The following is a 20,684-nucleotide window of genomic DNA, read 5'->3' on the forward strand; positions in this document are numbered from 1 at the left end:
TCAGAAGAGGTGGAGAAAACCTTAGTGTCCTCAATAGATTGACCCAAGAAGGCTGACTTATGCTTGTCTAGCAATTGAATAAATTATTTCACATTCATTATCCTTTAACTCCCTCCTAAAACCAAAGTTCCACACAATCCTGATTGAGAGAAGGAAACAAAGTTTGAAATTGGTTGAGATTTATAGTTAGACACTGAATAAAGTTTAGGGAATAGGGAACAGAAAGGAGTTTCACCCTACTAGAGATCTTCCCAAAAGAGGAACCTAAACCACATCCCACATAAAATTCGATGAAGTTAAAAAAGGTTGGATATACCTCTTGAATTTCTTTCCAAAGAGAGTTTGAGTTAGAAGAAGATGCTACCATTATTCATTTGCCTAACCTTGTGCCATAGCTTGTCACTTTCCACTAGAAACCTCCAAAGCCACTTTTCCTAAAATAGATGTGTTCTTGTGGATAAGGTTCCTTATTCCTAGATCCCCTTTCTTTGTTTTTCTAACTTGTTCCCATTTTACTAGGTGGTCCCTTTTTTATCCTAGGATCCCAAAGGAAATCCCTTATAAAGTTCTCTAACACTCATGTGTTTTTTTTCTTCTAAGTTGATCCTTACTATACAAGTCTTTCCCCAATTTATCTTTAAGTTGGAAGCAGATTCAAAGGAACTGATAAGCTCTCTCAAATTCCTTTTATTTTATTGACTGGCTCCCTCACAGAATAAAACGATGTCATCTGCAAATTGCAAATGTGTGACTATCAACTCAAGTCTTCCTACTCTCCAACCTTTAAAATAAATTGCTCTGGTCAGTCTTCAAAATCAACCTACTTAGAACATTAGAAATTAGGGTGAAAAGAAAGGGGGATAGAGGATCCCCTTGTCTCAAACCTCTTTTCGCTAGAAAGGAATCTCTTGCCACACCATTAATTAGTATAGAATAACGCGTTAAGCTTAAACAACCCTTAATCCACCTCCTCCACCTCTCCCCCCAATTTTCTCCATTATTTTTAGGAGAAAAGACCAATCCACCAAGTCATATACCTTCTATAAATCCAGTTTACACTCCACACCCTTCCCTCTCCTTCTCTTCTGTGCTAAACATTCATTTGCCACCAGAATTTGATCAATAATTTGTCTCCCTTCCACAAAGGCACCTTGATGTTGTGAGATTACTGGTGGTAAGATTTTCTTTAACCTCCCAACTAAAACTTTTGCGATGATTTTATAGAGGTTTCCCACTAAGCTTATTGGTTTGAAATCCTTTGGTACTTTTGCCTCCTTCTTGGGGATTAGGGCAATGAATATTGATTTATTCCTAAATCCCCTTCAAAATAAAATTAACTAAAGATTTCTAACAAGTCTTCTTTTATAAAGTCCCAACACTCCTGATGGAATGCTAGGAAAAAACCATCCGGTCTTAGGTCTTTACATCATTCCGTTGAGAAAACAGCTTCTTTAATTTCTATTTTTTATCAGCAATGGAGAATTTTATTTGAGATTAGAGTTAAAAATTTTACAACTTTGTGTATGGGATTCGAGCTCCCACACTATTACATATTTCTGTCCCTCTTTGCGTTGCAGCCCAAAACAATTGTTGCCTCAAAGCCCCTTGTTTAGCAAGATAATCAGCTAGCCCATTTGCACTCCTTCTAACCCATTTGAATTCAGCCTCTATCTCCCTTGCGACCTTTTCCACTTCCCTTATCACTTGTTTGAAAGTCCACGGAGTAGTTCTATTGTTTTTAGCCCAAGAGATGATCACCTTGGAGTCCCCTTAAACCTCAATATGCCTCATTCCTAGTTTTCAGCCCAACAGCTTCTTTAATTTCTTCAACAGTAAAAACACTCTCCAAAGATGTTGCCAAGGCTTCAGGCACTCTATCCCACTGAAAATCCAGTAGGTCAGGGCTTCTCTCCCCAAGGCTCAAGAAAATGCCCTTGAAGTGGTCTACAAAAATCTTAATAGATTCCTCCTCTCTGGTTACCTCATGGCCTTCCACTTCTAGCCTAGAAATTAGGTATTTTCTCCTTTTACCACTAGCTATAGAATGGAAGAATTCTGTGTTTCCATCCCCTTCCAAGAAGAGCCTGTTACATCTAGACTTTTGTCTCCAAGAATCTCTTCCTTCCATAGAACTTCTCCCAGCTGACACTTTAGCCTCCATCTCTTCCTTCTAAGAGCTTCTTTCTTGTCCAACTCCTCAATCCTTGAAATGATTCTTTCTTTAAGCTCCTCTACTTTACCAAAGAGATCCTTGTTCCAAGATTTTAATTTCTCCTTTAGTTTCTTTAGTCTCCTAAGGAAGCTAACCCTTTCTTTGAGCCTCGCCTACCTAATTCTTGCCACCAAGTTTTGACCTTTTTCACAAAGTTGGGATCTTCCAACCACATGTTTTTGAACCTAAAAGGAGATGGGCCACCCATTAGAGTTCCTTGTGTTAGGCAAATGTGGTTGCATTGACATGGGAATAGGTGGCTGTCACTCTATCCCAAATATGTTTCGTTGTAGAGAGAAACATGTAATTCTTGGCTAAATGTGGTTGCATTGAGCATACCAACCATGACATTACCAAAGAATTATCTTATTCCCACTTGGCAAACTTTGGATCTTCACGTTTTGGTCTAGTCTCCTTGCCCGTGAGAAATCCTAGCTTACTCTGTCCCCTGATAGTAAGCTTAGCTGATTGGGACAACTCAAGGAAATTGGTTCCATCAAGTTTCATTATGGTTATCATCCCACTAGTGACATCAACACTTCTAGGAAGAACACTGGAGGTAATCTGGATATCTTTGGGGAGGCTCCATGGTTCTGGGAACACCAAGCCCTACTCCAAGAACACTCTCTCACCAGTTGCAAGGCACCCTAGCCAGAACTGGACCAAAGACAAATCCCAACAAACGGGTTCAGTCACAATTTAGTAGTAAAAAAGGGCAAAAAAAGAAGCTTGTGGCAAACTATAAGGGAAGAAAAAATCCCCAAAACTTTTCTAGTCTCAAAAAAATATGAAACCACTTCCCGTCTTCAGAGAAATTTGAGCTGATCTGAATGACTTAGGTCTCACATATTCAAACAGCTAGAATCAGCCAAACAAGAAGGAAGAACCATTTCCGAAATTCTCTGTAATTTCAGTCCAAAAAGTACAGAAAAATAACTAAACACCTTCAAACATCTGGAATATGCATATCAAAATTCTTCTAAAAGAAGGACGCATCAAACCTGTTGTAACATGTGGCGGCCCAGTAAGGGCATTTTTGGTTTTTTCCTATGTTATTTGTTATAATCTGTTGCCCTAAGTATAAATATTAACTTAGGGCGCCGCCAGCCATAATACAGAACAGAACACTCTTTCTTCTCTTTTCCTTCTTTTCTCTTTTATTACTGTCGAACTACATGGTATCAGAGATGGGTGATTTGGGTGCAACCTTCTCAGGTCGGTTCTTCATCTGGGCGCAACCTTCAGTCCTTGTTTTTTCCTCTCTTTTCTCTTGGTCGCTGTGCCAAGAACTCTGTGGTGGCAACCGAATGCAGTAAGGAGTCTTCCTAGGTTTGTGGTGGCAGCTGAATGCAGTAAGGAGATTTTTCCTAAGGTTTTTCTATTGACTGTAGGTCATGGAAGCCAGGTATGTACCATAGCATTGATATCTAAGCTGAAGTGTTTCGGATAAGGTTTATTGACCTACAGTCCGGCTAAAACTATATTCGGAGCCTTTTTAAACTACAGAAGTACAAACCTTCTATCTCAGTCTGTTTTTGAAAAATCAGTAGTAAAGTTTTTTTAGAGAAAAATGGCTACTGAGGATTCAGCAACCTCTGGCATTACTTCCCATCAAGAAAACCTAAACGGGGAATGGACAACATGAATTTCTCTATGCCTATTACCCCCTTTGATGGCCTAAATTATCTGAAATGGTCCAAAGGAATCAAGCTGTATACCACAGCTAGGGGGAAGGCTGGTTACATTAGTGGAAAAATAAAAGAACCAAATTCTGGTACTACTGAACATGATCGGTGGGATCAAGAAAACGGCATGGTTATGCCATGGCTGTTAGGTTCCAAGCTACCTCATGTGAAGAAAATTTTCATATGGGCTGACACAGCCTGTGAAATTTGGGAACAAGCCAAGGCAACCTATTCTGAACAGAGGCACTTTGCCAAAATTTATCAGCTTCAAGCAGAATCATCTACTTGTAAGCAAGGGGACCGTAGCTTATCTACATATTATTAGACTATTGAGTGGAAGAATGATGAGGATGCATAGGCATACAAAAACTTGTCTCCTAACAACGAGTATTTGCTTTCTGGCATGGGCTGAATCCTGTTTATGAGCCTCTTTGGGTGCAGATTTTTGGAAGCAGGGAACTTCCTTCAATTTAGGAAGTATATGCCCTAGTCCAATTTGAAGAGAGCAGAAAAAATCTAATGAATGTTTCTGAGGGGGAGCAACTTGTTGCCCTGACTGCAAGAGGGGGTAACATCAAAATGAAAAAGGGAGAATCAAGGAAAAGTGAGGACAAGGACAAATTGTGGTGCATGCACTATCAAAAGCCTAAACACACTCGAGAGACCTGTTGGGAGTTAGTGGGGAAGCCCAAGTGGGCAACCAAGAATCAAGACACTTAAAGAAGCCTCCTTAGAAGAAATTTACTTCTACGAATCTGGTTGCACAAGATTACCAACCAAATAATTTGTTTACTGGATTTTCCCAAGAGCATCCTAGTGGTTCTGATCCCAAGGAAGACATTTTTAACTCCTTCAGAAATCATTTAGAACTGTACGGTAGGACTCTCTGGTAGATGGATAGGTTGGTTCCTACCCCTTCTACTTCACTTGCTTCTACATTAGGTAAAGGTGTTTCTGCATTTCGTGTGTGTACCTCTGCTTCCGAGTCATCTTGGATCATTGACTCAGGGGCATCAAACCATATGACTGGTAAGTCAAATTTATTTCAGACCTACACTCTTCTCTCTGGAAGGGATAAAGTGAGACTTGCTGATGGGTCTCTATCCATTTTGCTGGTCAGGGATCTGTATCCCTTCCTGATGGCCTTGTTTTATCCCATACCCTTCATGTTCGCAAGCTTCCTATTAATTTGTTATCAATGAGCAGTATTGCTCAATCCTTAAGTTGTTGTGTCACATTTTTTCCTCATTCTTGTATTTTTCAGGATTTAACCTCGGGGAGGACAATTGGTAAAGGAGATATGGTTGATGGCCTCTATATCTTGGAGAATAAAGTTGGTCCTGTGGCATTGGCTCTTGTGAGTCTTATGAGTTAGTCTACAAAAAGTCAGTCGTGGTTGTGGTATAATCGCCTTGGTCATTTGTCCTTTGAGTCTTTGAAAGTTATGTTCCCTAAATTGTTCAAGTCTATGTCTATTACTAGTTTACATTGTCAAACATGTTAGTTGAGTAAGCATTGTGGAACAACTTTTCCATCAAACAATAAAAGATCTACTTTGTCTTTCCATGTTGTCTTTTCTTATGTGTTTGGGGCCTTGTAAACATACCTATTGAGAGTGGACACAAGTATTTTATCATCTTTATTGATCATTATTCGAGATACACTTGGATATATCCTATGCATTCTAGAGAAGAAGTACCCAAGATTGTGCAAGATTTCCACTGCATGGTTTTTACTCAATTTCATGTTGAGGTCCAGATTTTCCAATCGGATAATGTGAAGGAATATTTCCATCATGACTTAGCTGAGTTTTTCTCCTCTCATGGTTCTCTTCATAGAAGCTCGTGTGCCAGAACACCACAATAGAATGGCGTTGCTGAAAGGAAGAACAAACATCTTCTTGAAGTTGCTCGTAGTATGATGCTTCACATTCATTTCCAAAACGTTTTTGGGTTGATGCTGTGGTGGCCGCAACTTATGTTATCAATCGTATGCCATCACGCCTCTTGCAATACAAGGCCCCACATCAACTTCTTTTCCTTCAATCCCCTTTATTCTCTATTCCCTTACGTGTGTTTGGTTGTAAGTGTTTTGTTCATGATCTATCTCGAAATTGGGGTAAATTGGATCCTAAATCTGTTCCCTGTGTTTTATTGGGTTATACATCTTCCTAGAAGGGATAGAAATGCTTCAATCCTATCACTCGTAAATACTTTGTATCGATGGATGTGTCCTTTTTTGAATTTGAATCCTTCTTCCAAGCCTCTCCTCAGGGGAAGAACAGTGTGAAGGAGAGGCAAGCTCCTCGAATTCCTCTTCCCTTTATTCCTAACTCCTCTCCATTCCGTGTCTTCTTGAGGTTCCGTAAGAGACAACTGAATTCAAAGGTTGTGGAGCAGCTTGAGACTATACATCCAGCACCATCTAACTCTTTGAAGGAAAATCCATGTACCTTGTTCCCTTTGGCATTACTGAACCTATTGCTATTGATGATTATGTAGAAGAACTATTGAAGGGTAATTTTGTAATTCTACTATACTTTATTATTCTTTCTTGTACTGTAATAGGCATGTACTTTAGTGTACAATTCTTTTGTTCTCTTTGTAAAGGCAATCTTGTCCATTTACCTAAGATTAATATAAATATCACTTTTCTGGGTTGGTTCGATTAGATTGATCAACCCTTACAGATCTGAACCTTTGTCACTTTCCTTGTTCTTACACTTTCTCACAAACTGACATGGTATCAGAGCAGGTTGCTCTCTAATCCTTATCTCCTCCTTTTTGATCAGTTTGACAACTTCAACCATTGCTGATTGACTTTGGATTGCTTCGATCTCTCTAGAGACCTGTTCTCTGTGTTTTGCGCATCTAGGGAGAGAGATTTCACTAGATCTCTCTCGCATGACATCAGTTTACAGTAAGAATTGTCTTGATAGTAAACTTGATTGAATTTTACAGCAAAGAGAAGAGAAGAGGAGAAGAGAAGGAAGGAAGAAGTGTTGAGGCAATGGAACAGTACTGGCGGTGCTAACTTCATTATAACATATAGGGCAAAAAAATAAGAAGGGAAATGACCTTGTGCCCCTACTAAGTGATAGTACAATAATAGATTAAAATAAAAGGCTTTAATCAACCAAACAGACCCTAACAAACATAAAATCAATTATTTTAACAATTTCAAAACTCCCCCTCAAGTTGGAGCATAGATGTCAATCATGCCCAACTTGTCACACAAATCATTATGCCGCACATGATGAAGGCCTTTGGTGAAGATGTATGCAAGTTGTTCTTCTGAGTTGACATATGGGGTGCACACTTCTTCACTTACAAGTTTCCCTCTAATAAAATGCTTGTCCACTTCAATGTGTTTCGTCCTATCATGGAGAACTGGATTCGCTACAATGTTGATAGCAGCCTTATTGTCGCAATAGAATGACATAGGGTTGCTAACTGTAAAACCCAGTTCTCCTAACAGATTTCTTATCCACATGATTTCAGCAACTGCATGAGACATAGCTCTGTATTCTGCTTCAGCACTAGACCTAGCCACCACACTTTGCTTCTTACTTCTGCATGTGACTAGGTTTCCCCCTACAAAGGCACAATATCCATTGGTACACTTTCGGCCATCAACTGCCCCTGCCCAATCAACATCAATATATGCCTCCACTTTTAAATGTCCATGTTTTTGGAACAGCAAACCAGCTCCAGGAAATTTCTTGAGGTATCCGAGGATCCTCTTTGCAGCTTCAAGGTGAGTTGTCTTAGGATTGTGCATGAACTGACTAAGGACACCCACTACATAAGCAATATTAGGCCTGGTCATAGACAAATACAAGAGTCTCCCTACAAGTCTCTAAAACTTCTTCACATCTTTCAAGAACTCTCCCTGACTGTCTCCTAGATGATGGCTAGGTTCAATTGGTGAGTCAATTGGTCTCACCCCTAGTTTGCCTGTATCTTCTAGTAGATCTAGTACATATTTCCATTGGGAAATAAAGATGCCCTTGTGAGAGCGGGCAACTTCAATTCCAAGGAAATAACGTAAGGGGCCTAAATCTTTCACTTCAAATTGAGTGGCTAAGATCTTTTTTAGTCTTTGTATTTCAGCCTCCCAATCTCCTGTGATCACTATGTCATCCACATACACAATTAGAGCTGCAATTTTCCCTTCACCTTTCTTTACAAATAGTGTGTGATTTGACTAGCATTGTTTGAACCCCATCGATCAAGGTAATGAAGTACTTATATCCAACCTCAGTAGGTAGAGTAACAACGCCCCTAACGTCAGAATAAACAATATGAAACGGAAATTCAGATCTTTTATTTCTCAAAGGAAAAGAGCTTCTACAATATTTACTCAATTGACATGTCTGACACTGCAACTGACTCGTTGACAAAGACTCAAACAACTTTGGAAACATAACTTTTAACGACTCAAAAGAAAGATGACCAAGATGACTATTTCATAAATAGGCTTGACTCTCATTGGACGAACTCAAAGACTCTGTAGCCACAAGACCAACTTTATTCTCCAACACGTAGAGGCCATCCACCATGCTTCCTCTACCAATCGTCTTCCCCGAGGCCAAATCCTGAAACACACATGAAGACGGATAGAAAGTAACTGAATAGTTCAAGGAGTGAGTAATACTACTAATGGAAAGTAGATTTATGGGTAATTTAGGAACATGTAGTACGTTAGAAAGGGTAAGGCCGAGTGGGAGAGATATTGGTCGGCTATGGTGGAGAAAGAACCATCAGCTATCTTACCTTATCTCTCTCAGAGAGAAGATTGTATGCCTGAAATAAGTTTGACTTATAGATCATGTGGTTTGAGGCTCCGGAGTCAATTACCCGAGGGGAATCAGAGGTACGAGATGACACATGGAAGGTAGTGGTAGTGTTACCTAAAGCAGATGCAAAAGAGGCAGGAGTAGGACCAATATCCATCTGGCGAAGAGTCCTACCATATAACTCCAAATGGTCATGGAATGAGTTGATGATCTCTTCCTTAGGGTCAGAACTGGGATGCCTTTCTTGAGTTACCATGGGACCAGTCTCTTGAGATGCCATATTAGCTGAGTTATACCTTTTTTGATTCTGCTGACTTGGTTTCTTGCCCTGATCAGTTGTTGATTTCTTACCCAAATCCTGTGCCCATTTAGGTTTTCCATGGAGATCCCAACAGGTATCTCTGGTGTGTCTTGCCTTCTGGCAGTGAGTGCACCAAAGCTTACTCTTATCATCTGTTCTCTTCTGAGAGCCACCCTTCTTAGAACCACCTCTGACATTAGTATCTGAACTTCCCCGGACAGCTAAAGCAACTAGCTCCCCCTCTGTAGAATTCATCACATTTCTTCTACTTTCTTCTGACTGAACCAAGGCATAAACCTGCTGAACTGATGGCAAGTCTTTACTTCCCAAGATTTGCACCCTGATGGACTCATATGAAGGATTCAGCCCCAAGAGGAAGGCAAATACCCGTTGATGAGATACAAGTGATTTGTATGCCTTTGCATCCTCATCACACTTCCAGTTAACATTCTGATAGTGATCAAGTTCTTTCCATATCGATGTCAGATCTGAATAGTACACCGAGAGATTCCTTTCTCCCTGCTTGCAAGTGGACGATTCAGCTTGCAGTTGGTATATCTTGGCATAGTGTCTCTTCTCTGAATAGGTGGACTTTGCTTGTTCCCATATTTCACAAGCAGTTTCAGCCCACATAAAAGTTTTTCTCACCTGTGGCAGCATGGAAACCAAGAGCCAAGACATCACCATGCTATTTTTTTGGTTCCATTTATCATATTCAGCACTTTCGCCCTTCAGTTCCTTCACTTTCCCATTGATGTATCCTATTTTTCCCCTAACAGCGATGTAGAGTTTTATTCCCCTAGACCATTCAAGGTAATTCAGACCATCAAAGGAAATGACAGCCATGGGGAAACTCATATCCATTCCCCCACTTACCCCATTTTGATTTCCAGAAATCCCTGAAGTAGCAGAATTCTCAGAAGACATGGTCAACACAGATTTTTTTTTTTTATCAAAAAACTTCAACTTAGGATCCCTCCTTATATTAGAACAAAAAACAACACACACAACAAGTGATCAGTCCACCCACACTGCAGTTTTTGGACTTAATCTGAGCACAAGACCAACACCAATTTCCAGAATAAACAAGATGACAGATCTGATTTTCAGACCTGTACGGAGTAGCAGTCCCAGCCTACTAGTTTTCTCAGCAGGTCTACAAGCAATAATCACAAGGGGAGATCCTTACACACAAGGCATCAAGCCAACAAGTAGAGAAAACAGGTCATACGTGACCTACAACAGCCTTTCACAGGTACAGGATCACACGATCCAAAACAAATAGAGGAAAAACCTCACAAGGGTGTGCCAACATTCAATGGTTCAGGTCCATTCGTTTTCCTCTCGGTACATGACCAAGGGAAGAGAAGAAAAGAAAAGAAAAAAAATGGGGCGGTACCAGTTGCAGGTCTGATTCGATCAACCCAGATGTACTCCTCTGTTCCGCCCATATTCAGCAGCTTGGAGAAGACACTTGATCGCCCAGATTCAATGGCCACGCTCTGATACCATCTTGACAATAAATCTGATTGAAGGTTACAACAAAGAGGAGAAGAGAAGAGGAGAGAAGAGAAGAGAAGAGAAGGAAGGAAGAAGTGTTGAGGCAATGGAACAGTACTGGCAGCACCAGCTTCATTATAATATATAGGGCAAAAAAATAAGAAGGGAAATGAGCCTTGTGCCCCTACTAAGTGATAGTACAATAATAGATTAAAATAAAAAGGCTTTAATCAGCCAAACAAACCCTGACAAACATAAAATCAATTATTTTAGCACTTTCGACAAATTGAAAGGAAGTGTTGCCTAGGCCCTCTCATCATATTCTGAAATTTTCATCGTGATTTGAGAAGTTTTGAGAGAGATCTATACATCTCTTATGGGCGGCTGCATCCAGACTTTCCTTTTCTGGACTGTGTTTCAAGTTTTCTCCATTTGCTGGAACTTGGACAATTTCTGGTGATTGTAAGAGGTTTCTATTATTAGTTTCTTTGACTCCCATAGCTTGATTACTACTTTATTGCTTGATTCGATTAGCCTTTACTTTGTTTCCTTTTCATTATGTCTTTGGAAAAGAATGAATTTATTTTTGTTAAGTTCAATAGGAGCAACTATGCTCTTTGGAAATTTCATTTTCAATATTTTGTTGAAGGGAAAGGCATGTGGGGTTACATTGACGGTTCCACTTTCATGCCTGACGGCAGTAATGTCAAAGGGCTGAAATAGTGGAGAACCGAGAATGCTCAGGTTACCTCATGGATACTTGGGTCTATCTCAATGGATGCCAGTATTCTGATGAGAGGTCTCAAATCTGCCCATGACATGTTCGAATACCTTGAAAAGGTATATTAGCAGTCAAATATGTCTAGGCAATATAAGATTGAAATTGATATCTTCTCCTATGTTCAAGGGGAGAAGCGGATTCAGGAATACTATGCAGGATTTGTAAATCTCTGGACTGAATACGAACTGGCTCACTTTGGGGATCTGTCTATAAATTGTTGTGTGAAGACTATGAAGAAGCATCTCAATAAGAGAAAGACCATGCACTTTTTGATGCACCTCAAGCCTAATTATGAAACTCTATGCTTCAGTATTCTCAGTAGAGAACCAGTGCCTAAACTTGATGCAATCCTTGGAGAGCTGTTAGGGGAGGAAACTCGTCTTCTTACCTTATCTACACTGGATCAGAAGAAGGAACATGGGATTGATATTGTGTTTTTAGCCACCAAACAGAATGGTAAGAAAGACTTTTCGAAGTTGCAGTGTTATGAATGCAAAGAATTCGGTCACGTGGAATCCCACTACAAGAAGAAAAGTTTTTGTACCTACTGCAAATAGCAAGGACACATTATAGTGGAATGCTTGACTAGGCCTCCCAAGGATGGACAACATAAGGCTTATCAGGCCTCAACCAAATCTGTTTCTACTAATACTGCCACCTCATCATCAACTCACAAACCAAATGCTCAGGGAAATCTGACTGAAGAAAAGATTCATGAGCTCAGGGAAATCTTGTCCTATGAAAACATTGCACCCTCATTTCGTGCCTTTTTGACTACCATTGATTGTGTCTCCATTCCCAAAAGTGTTGCAAAGGCCTTATCTATACCTGAATGGACAGAGGCAATGAAGGAAGAAATTGGTGCTCTACACAAAAACAACACCTGAGATTTGGTGAATCTTCCTGAAGGCAAGGAGCCAGTGGGGTGCAAATGGGTATTCCCAGTAAAGCATAGAGCAGGTGAGTCGGTTGAGAAATATAAGGCCAGGCTAGTTGCGAAAGGGTATACACAGGTGTATGGGGTCGATTATGCAAAAACATTTTCCCCACTTGCTAAAATGAACACTATTCGGTTTATACTATCTTTGGATGTTATATTTGATTGGGAACTCCACCAACTGGACATCAAAAATGCATTCTTGAATGGGGATCTGAAAGAAGTTTACTTGATCCAACCTCTTGGGTTTGTAGCACAAGGGTGTGAAGGGAAAGTTTGCAAACTAAAAAAATCTTTATATGGTTTGAAACAATCCCCAAGGGCTTGGTTCAACAGATTTCACTTGGCTCTTTAACAAATTGGGTTCAAGTAGTGCCAATCTAACCATACCCTGTTTGTTAAAATAAACTAGAAGAATGTTATGGTATTGATTGTCTACGTTGATGACATTGTGATTACTGGGAATTGGGACTCTGAGATTCAAAAGGTTAAAGAATCCCTTGCTATATAGTTTGAGGTGAAAGACCTGGGACAACTATGTTATTTCCTTGGTATTGAGGTTGCCCGCTCAAAACAAGGCATCTTCATTCCTAAAGGAAGTATGTTCTAGATCTTTTGCAGGACACGGGAAAGTTAGGAGCAAAGCCTGTAGTTTCCTCTATTGAGGAAAACCATTGGCTTGGTGCTTGTACTGGAGAACCAATGACAGTTGTCAAGAAGTTTCAAAGGTTGGTAGGAAGACTTCTCTACCTATCAGTGATTCGGTCAGATATAGCTTATGCTATTGGTGTCCTTAGTTAGTTTATGCATGCACCAACATCCTCCCATTTAGAGTCAACTGAGAGAGTACTCAGATATCTAAAGAAATATCTAGGAACTGGGTTACTTTTCAAGAAACATGGTCATATGAAAGTGGAAGTCTACACAGATGTAGATTGGGCTGGAGCAGTTGATGATAGAAAATCAACTAGTGGATATTGTACCTTGGTTGGTGGAAACTTGGCCACTTGGAGAAGCAAAAAACAAAATGTAGTGGCCAGATCTAGTGCTGAGGCTGAGTATAGGGCCATGGCACATGGAGTTGCTGAAGTGCTATGGGTAAAGAATTTGATTGGAGAGTTGGGCTTCTTTGTTGATGGTCCAATGTCTCTCTATTGTGACAACAAGGCTTCCATTAATATTGCAGCCAATCCAGTTCTTTATGACAGGACCAAGCATATTGAAGTTGACAAGCATTTCATAAGGGAAAATCTTGAAAAGGGGGAAGTTTGTACTCTTTACATCAGTTCCAAGGAACAATTAGCTGATGTCCTTACAAAGGGTCTTCGCTATTTGCGACATAATGAATTGTGTGACAAGTTGGGCATGATTGACATATATACTCCAACTTGAGGGGGAGTGTTGTAACATGTGGCGGCCTAGTAAGGGCATTTTTGGTTTTTTCCTATGTTATTTGTTATAAGTTGTCGCCCTAAGTATAAATATTAACTTAGGGTACCGCCAACCATAATACAAAACAAAACACTCTTTCTTCTTTTTTCCTTCTTTTCTCTTTTATTACTGCCGAACTACAAAACCCTACCAAAACTAAGATCAGTTGCCATTGGCTGTATGGACCGCTGATGTCAGCAAGCTACCGACATGACAAAGCTCCTCAACAAAGAATCTCTAGACCTCCCTGCTCTGATACCAAGATGAAAACTCGAGCTAGTAGGTGTGGGGTGTGTTACTGTTCACTCCCACAAAGAAAGATATATTATGAGTAAATTACACATATGCCCTTAGCACGCCCAAATGCAAAAGAACACCAAGAAAGACAAATAGGCCCTTACAAATTGTTAGAGTACACAAAACAGGGGTATTTTGGTCATTTAGGTTTATCTATTTGAGAGTGAAAGGTCTGTTTTATTTAAGTTTAAGTTATGTGTCCCTTCACTTATGAGGGACAATATGGTCTTTCTTGTAACTATGTTATTGGAGATAAATACAAGGGGGTTGACTAGAGAGAGGACTGATTTTCCTCTACTGGCCGAACCCTTCTTCTTCTTCTCCTCTTCTTCTTCTTCTTCTTCTTCTTCTCTACTGTAACCTAGGACTAAATAAGGTTTTCACATGGTATCTGAGCGCATGTAACAAGTTCAGATCTGCTCGTCTTGCTCTTTTATTTTGGTTTACCCAGTTTTTTTTTTTTTATTGCCCTCCTCTCTAGGGTTTTGCAGATTTCTCAAGAACCACTAGGAGATTAAGGGAAAGGTTGAAAAGGAGTGGTTGTTTTTCTCTGTAGGAGGCCTTCATGCCTCCGGTTTGTGGTGCAGTGGCTGTTTGTGGTGATTGGTAGGAAGCTCTCTATTTGATGGTATGAAGAGAGCAGGTTCGGGTGAACAGTGTTCAGCTGAGTACAAGTTGGTTCTGCAGAGTGCAGTGTAATTGTTTGGTTTAATGGCTGAGTGATTTCAGCCCTTGTATTTGGTGTGTGAGTGGTTTTGCAGTGTGCAATACAGGTGTTTGATTTAATGACTGAGTGATTTCAGCTTTTGTATTTGATGTGTAATGTGTATTTAAAGAAGTTGGTGGTGCTGAAAGTGAGATAAGTTTTGTGGAAGTGTGTGAGGTTGTGCTGAATATTTGAAGGTGAATACTCAACATATAGCAGTATTTCTTTGTGAGGTAAGGTGAATTAGTTAAGATGGCATTGATTGGAAATGGGAATGACAATAAAACAGGCGTTATGATTTCTCCAGATTACCTAAATGTTTAAATGACATCTATTAAGTTGAATGGTGAGAATTATGTGCCGTGGGCAAAATCTGTGGAGGTGTTTTTAAAAGCCAAGAAAAAAGTAAAACATGTGAGAGAGGAGAAACCCTCCTCTGATTCTCTAGGGTTTAGTGACTGGGAATAGGAAGATGCACAAATAATGATATGGCTGTAGAATAGCATGGAACCAAAAATTAGCGTGAACTTTATGTTTCCTAGATACAACTAAAGAAATCTGGGATCATGCTAAGAAACTGTATTCCGGGCAAGACAATACAACTAGGGTGTATCGTTTGTACCAAGAGTACTTTAATCTGAAGCAAGGCAGTCAAAGCTTGGAGGAATGCTATGCAAGTCTGAGGAATATCCGAAATGAGCTCAATGTGTATCATCCTCTGACACAGGATGTTCAGATTCAGCAACAACAGCGTGAGCAACTTGATGTGACAAGGTTTCTGGTGGGTTTGAAGGCTGAATATGAGTCTGTCCAAGCACAAATACTGGGGGAGTCTGCTCTTCCCTCACTTGAAAAAGGTTTTGCCCGTCTTAGGAGGACATCTATTGAGTCTATAGAGCATTCTTCTCTCTCAGACAGATCTGGTTTTGTGGTGACTATAGGGGGAGGCCGTGGAAATAGAGGTGGTGGTGGTGGTCGTGGACTTCCAGGTAACCGTGGTGGTCCCATGTTTAATCGTGCTGGTGGCCGGAGTGGAGGTCGGGAATCAGGGGGAGGTTGTGGTAATGGAATAAGTAATGCCCCTAGGAAGTGTACATATTGTGGATTAGAGGGGCACACGGTTAATTTCTGCTATGATTTACATGGTCCACCCAACACTTGGGCTAACCATGCTGTGACTAAGAGTAGTGGTACAGATACTGAAAGTCAACAAACTGACCTGATCCTCTCCACATCTATTGGTGTTTCTGGGAAGGAGATAGTGAGTGTACCCCATGTAGTATATGAGCAGTTCCTTCAGACATCTTCTCAGCAGAACACAACTGCCCTTGCCCATTCAGGTATGGCTTGCTTGGCTTCTAAGCCTTCACACTAGATCATTGACTCCGGAGCCTCGGACCATATGTTTGGGGCTCCTAATGTATTTTCTTCTCTTTCTCGGTCCTCCACATCTCAAACATTTACTCTTGCTAATGGTTCTACATCTCCCATCTGTGGTGTTGGTGATGCTGATCTCTCCTCCTTGTCTTTATCATTTGTTTTATATGTCCAAAGTTTCCCTTTAACCTTATGTCTGTTAGTAGTGTTAGAATGCTCGAGTCAGGGGTATTTTGGTCATTCTGGATTATCTTCTTGAGAGTGAAAGGTCTATTGTATCTGAGTTTAAGTTATGTGTCCCATCTTCTATGAGGGACAAAATGGTCTTTTTTGTAACTCTATGTTTTTGAATAAATACAAGTGGGTCAGCTAGGGAAGAGTGATTTTTGACTCCCTTCTAGTCTGGCCGAACCTTTCTTCTTCTTCTTCTTCTTCTTTCTCTTTTCTTTCTTCTTCTCTACTTCAACCTAGAATCTGCTAGGGTTTACTAACAAGTAGATTAACCAAGTCACTTAATCGTTCCATAACCTTTTATCCCTCTTCTTGTGTGTTTCAGGATCTCAAGACGGGGATGAAGATTGGTGGAGGGCATGAGGCAGGTGGATTGCATTGCCTTGATGGTGGTGGCCCTCTAGTAGCTTTTCAGTCGTCTCTTACTCCTTTTCAATGGCACTGCAGACTTGGTCATCCTTCTCTCAAGGCTCTGAAGTTGCTGGTTCATTCCTTGAGTCATCATTCATCTTTGGATTGTGAGTCATGTCAGCTTGGGAAACATCAGTCTCTTTTAGTCCAAGAGTTGATAGTCGTGTCTTGAGTCCTTTTTCTTTAGTTTATTCTTATGTCTGGGGTCCGATCAAAGTGATGACATACAATAGTCATAAGTATTTTGTAATTTTTGTTGATGACTTTTCAAGGATGACATGGATTTATGTTATGAAAGATCGCAGTGAATTGTTCTTTATTTTTCAAAAATTTTATGCTGAAATACATACCCAATTTGGTGTTCATATTAAAATTCTTTGCTTCGATAATGCCAAAGAATACACCTCAATACCATTTTAGCAATACTTAGAGCACTATGGAATAATTCATCAAACTTCTTGTGCCTACACCCCACAACAGAGCGGTGTAGCTGAACGGAAAAATCGACATCTCCTTGAAACTGCTCGGTCTTTGATGCTTAATATGAATGTCCCAAAGCATTTTTGGAGTGATGCTGTCCTCACATCCTGTTTTCTCATCAATCGGATGCCCCTGTCCATCCTTGGAAGTCAATCCCCTTTCTCGGTGTTGTTTCCCACCTTATCTCCGTTTCCTCTCACCCCAAGAGTCTTTGGATGTGTTTGTTTTGTTCAAAACTTGGGGCCTGGTTTAGACAAGTTAGATGCACGAGCTACTAAGTGTATCTTCCTTGGCTACTCAAGGACTTAGTTAGTATAAGTGCTATAACCCTAACTTCCATAAGTCATTTGTGTGATCCAATGTCACCTTCTTTGAATTGGTTCCTTTTTTCTCGGATATTGTGGTTTCTTCTCCTTCTCCCGTAGTTCCTCTTCTCGTCCCTGTTGCGGATCCCCTTCCCGTGGTTCCCATTACAGTTGCAGATTCACCTCCCGTGCCAATTACTACTGAGAGGCCACCAATCAGACAAGTGTACACTTACAGAAGAGCACCGGCCCCTCCTCCAATTCAGCCCTCGTCGACAGATCCTGTCATTGCTTCTTCTCCCTTGGACCTTGATCTTCCTATTGCCCTGCGGAAAGGTAAGCGCACTTGTACTTCTCATCCTATTTCACACTATGTTTCAGCTTCTCACCTTTTTGCTTCTCATCGCAACTTTATATCATTGCTATCATCTGTTTCCATTCCCAAGACTGTCCAGGAATCCCTTACCTCCCCAAGGTGGCAGCAAGCCATGGAAGAGCAACTCTCTGCTCTACAACACAATCACACGTGGGAACTCACTGCTCTTCCTCCTAGTAAGCATGCTGTTGGGTGTAAGTGGGTCTACACAGTGAAGTATCTTCCAGATGGCAGTGTGGAGCAATTGAAGGCCATGTTTGTGGCCAATGACTATTCTCAACTGTATGGTGTGGACTATATGGAGACATTTTCTCTTGTGGCTAAAATTGGTTCAATTCGGGTGTTGATTTCATTAGCTGCTATGTATGATTGGCCTCTTATGCAACTTGACATAAAAAATGCTTTCCTATATGGTGATCTCATTGAGGAAGTGTATATGGAGCAACCACCAGGGTTTGTTGCTCATGGGGAGGATGGTAAGGTTTGTAGATTCAAAAAGGCAATTTATGGACTGAAACAATCTCCACGCGCATGGTTTGGTAGGATCAGTGAAGTAGTGAAAGACCTTGGGATGAAACAGTGTCAGGTAGACCATTCTGTGTTCAACCATGACTCAAAAGATGGGAAAATCTTGCTAGTGGTGTATGTGGGTGATATTGTCATAACTGGGAGTGACAGTAATGGGCTTGATAGGTTGAAGAAATTCCTACAGGACCACTTCAATACGAAAGATTTGGGTAAGCTGAAGTACTTCTTGGGAATAGAAGTTGCAAGGTCAAGGCATGAAATTAACTTATGTCAAAGAAAATATGTTATTGACTTACTTGAAGAAACAAGACTGTTAGGTGCTAAACCAACAGAGACTCCTATGGAACTTAATGTCAAGTTGTGTGTTGATGCAGGTGAAGAGTTTGATGATCCTGGAAGATACAGGAGGTTGGTGGGAAAGTTGAATTATCTGACTATTACCCGACCAGATATATCATTTGCTGTGAGTATGGTGAGTCAGTTTATGCAACATCCTCGGATTCGTCATTGGGAAGTAGTTGTAAGGATTGTTAGGTACCTGAAGGGTGCTCCAGGTCGTGGTTTGCTATACCAAAGTGGAGGGACTCTTGAAATAGTAGGGTATACAGATGTTGATTGGGTTGGTTCTATATCAGACAGGAGATCAACTACAGGGTATTGTACCTTCCTTGGTGGCAATCTTGTAACTTGGAAGAGCAAGAAACAAACAATGGTGGCAAGGAGTAGTGCAGAAGCTGAGTACAGAGCTATGGCTCATACCACATGTGAACTAGTATGGTTGAAGAACTTGCTACAAGAGATGGGGTTCTCGATTGACAAACCCATGAGACTATACTACTATACTATGATAACCAAGTTGCTGTTCACATCTCTTCCAACCCAGTCTTCCATGAGATAACCAAGCATATTGAGGTTGATTGTCACTTTGTGAGAGAGAAAGTGATAAGTGGAGTGATAACCACATCTCATGTGAGCTCAGGAAATCAGTGGGCAGATCTCTTTACAAAGGGATTGTCTCGGGGCAGAGTAGATTATATTTGTGACAAGTTGGGACTATATGACATATACAGGGGTATTTTGGTCATTTGGGTTTATCTATTTGAGAGTGAAAGGTCTGTTTTATTTAAGTTTAAGTGATGTGTCCCATCACTTATGAGGGACAATATGGTCTTTCTTGTAACTATGTTATTGGAGATAAATACAAGTGGGTTGACTAGAGAGAGGACTGATTTTCCTCTACTGGTCAAACCCTTCTTCTTCTTCTCCTTCTTCTTTACTGTAACCTATGACTAAATAAGGTTTTCACACAAATAAAATATATTTTCAACATGCACCACTCTCCTGAAATTCTCAGATGATGGATCTCTCCAAATGGTACCTCTTAAGCCAAGGAAAAAAGTTTGTAAAAGAAGGTTTAATTGCCTAGACTGGGATTCTTCTTGAAGATGCCACCTGGGAATCACGTTCATATATTCAGCAGCAGTACCCTGGCTTCAACCTTGAGGACAAAGTTGCTTTTGAGGGGAGGGTAATTGATGAGAACCCACAGGACCCACCATCACAAGCCACTACTCAGGCCCATGATACGGCCCATGTGAGCAGCCCACAGACTACAGGTGCAGCACCCACCCCATGTTCATTTCGTTTTGGCTATACTTGAAGGCAGAAGGAATACACCGATTAGTTAGAACCTGCATGTGTGAAGTTAGAATTGGTTAGGGCAGAGTAATGGGTAATGATTGTAATAAAGAAAGCTGAGGAAGAGGAGTTATGCCGAGTTTTATCGCAATTCCCTTCTCGGTTCTTATCTTCTTCTTGAAGGAGGTGAACTCCCTTGAAGTGAAGTGGTTCAACACAAAAATTAGCTGAAAAATATTCAAATAATTGCAACTGTCAGTTATTATTTGTATCAAAGTTCTTCTAAAAATACCTCAGCAGGCACTAAAGCTGTGTTTGCTACTGTGGTTTGAATGAAATGGCGGGGACAGGAAGGTAAATGTAGGGAAACATGCCTAGAAAAGTGCATGGGTTCCCTACCTTTTCTTTCAAACCAAAGACAGCCTAAGGATTTCTTGCATCAGGGTTCTGCCATCTGTACAACCATGCTGATGTCATAAAACAACATGCTGACATAGCAGGTTCCTGTGTGAGAAGAACTCAGAATAAAGGGAGAAAAAATTTTAGTTGACTTCTTAGATCAGTGTTCTGATACTGTGTTGTAATTTCGTGTGGTTTTGAGTTAATGTAAGCAAAGAAGAGAGATTTCAGGGAAATGTATTCATGGCGTGATGCTCCATTCTATTTACATATATACCTAAATTTACAAGG

The 20,684-nt window shown here is 40.5% G+C and overlaps 1 protein-coding gene across 10 annotated transcripts in view; it reads left to right on the top strand.

Moving 5' to 3' along the window:
* LOC148852865 (acyl-CoA) overlaps positions 1 to 20,684 on the top strand; it is a 99,566-nt gene that overhangs the window by 13,785 nt on the left and 65,097 nt on the right. The gene's annotated exons all lie outside the window — the stretch shown is intronic.

Source organism: Nelumbo lutea, chromosome 5, assembly GCF_056320005.1.
Source record: "Nelumbo lutea isolate HS-2025 chromosome 5, American lotus-T2T, whole genome shotgun sequence".
In the NCBI taxonomy this organism is placed as follows: Eukaryota; Viridiplantae; Streptophyta; class Magnoliopsida; order Proteales; family Nelumbonaceae; genus Nelumbo; species Nelumbo lutea.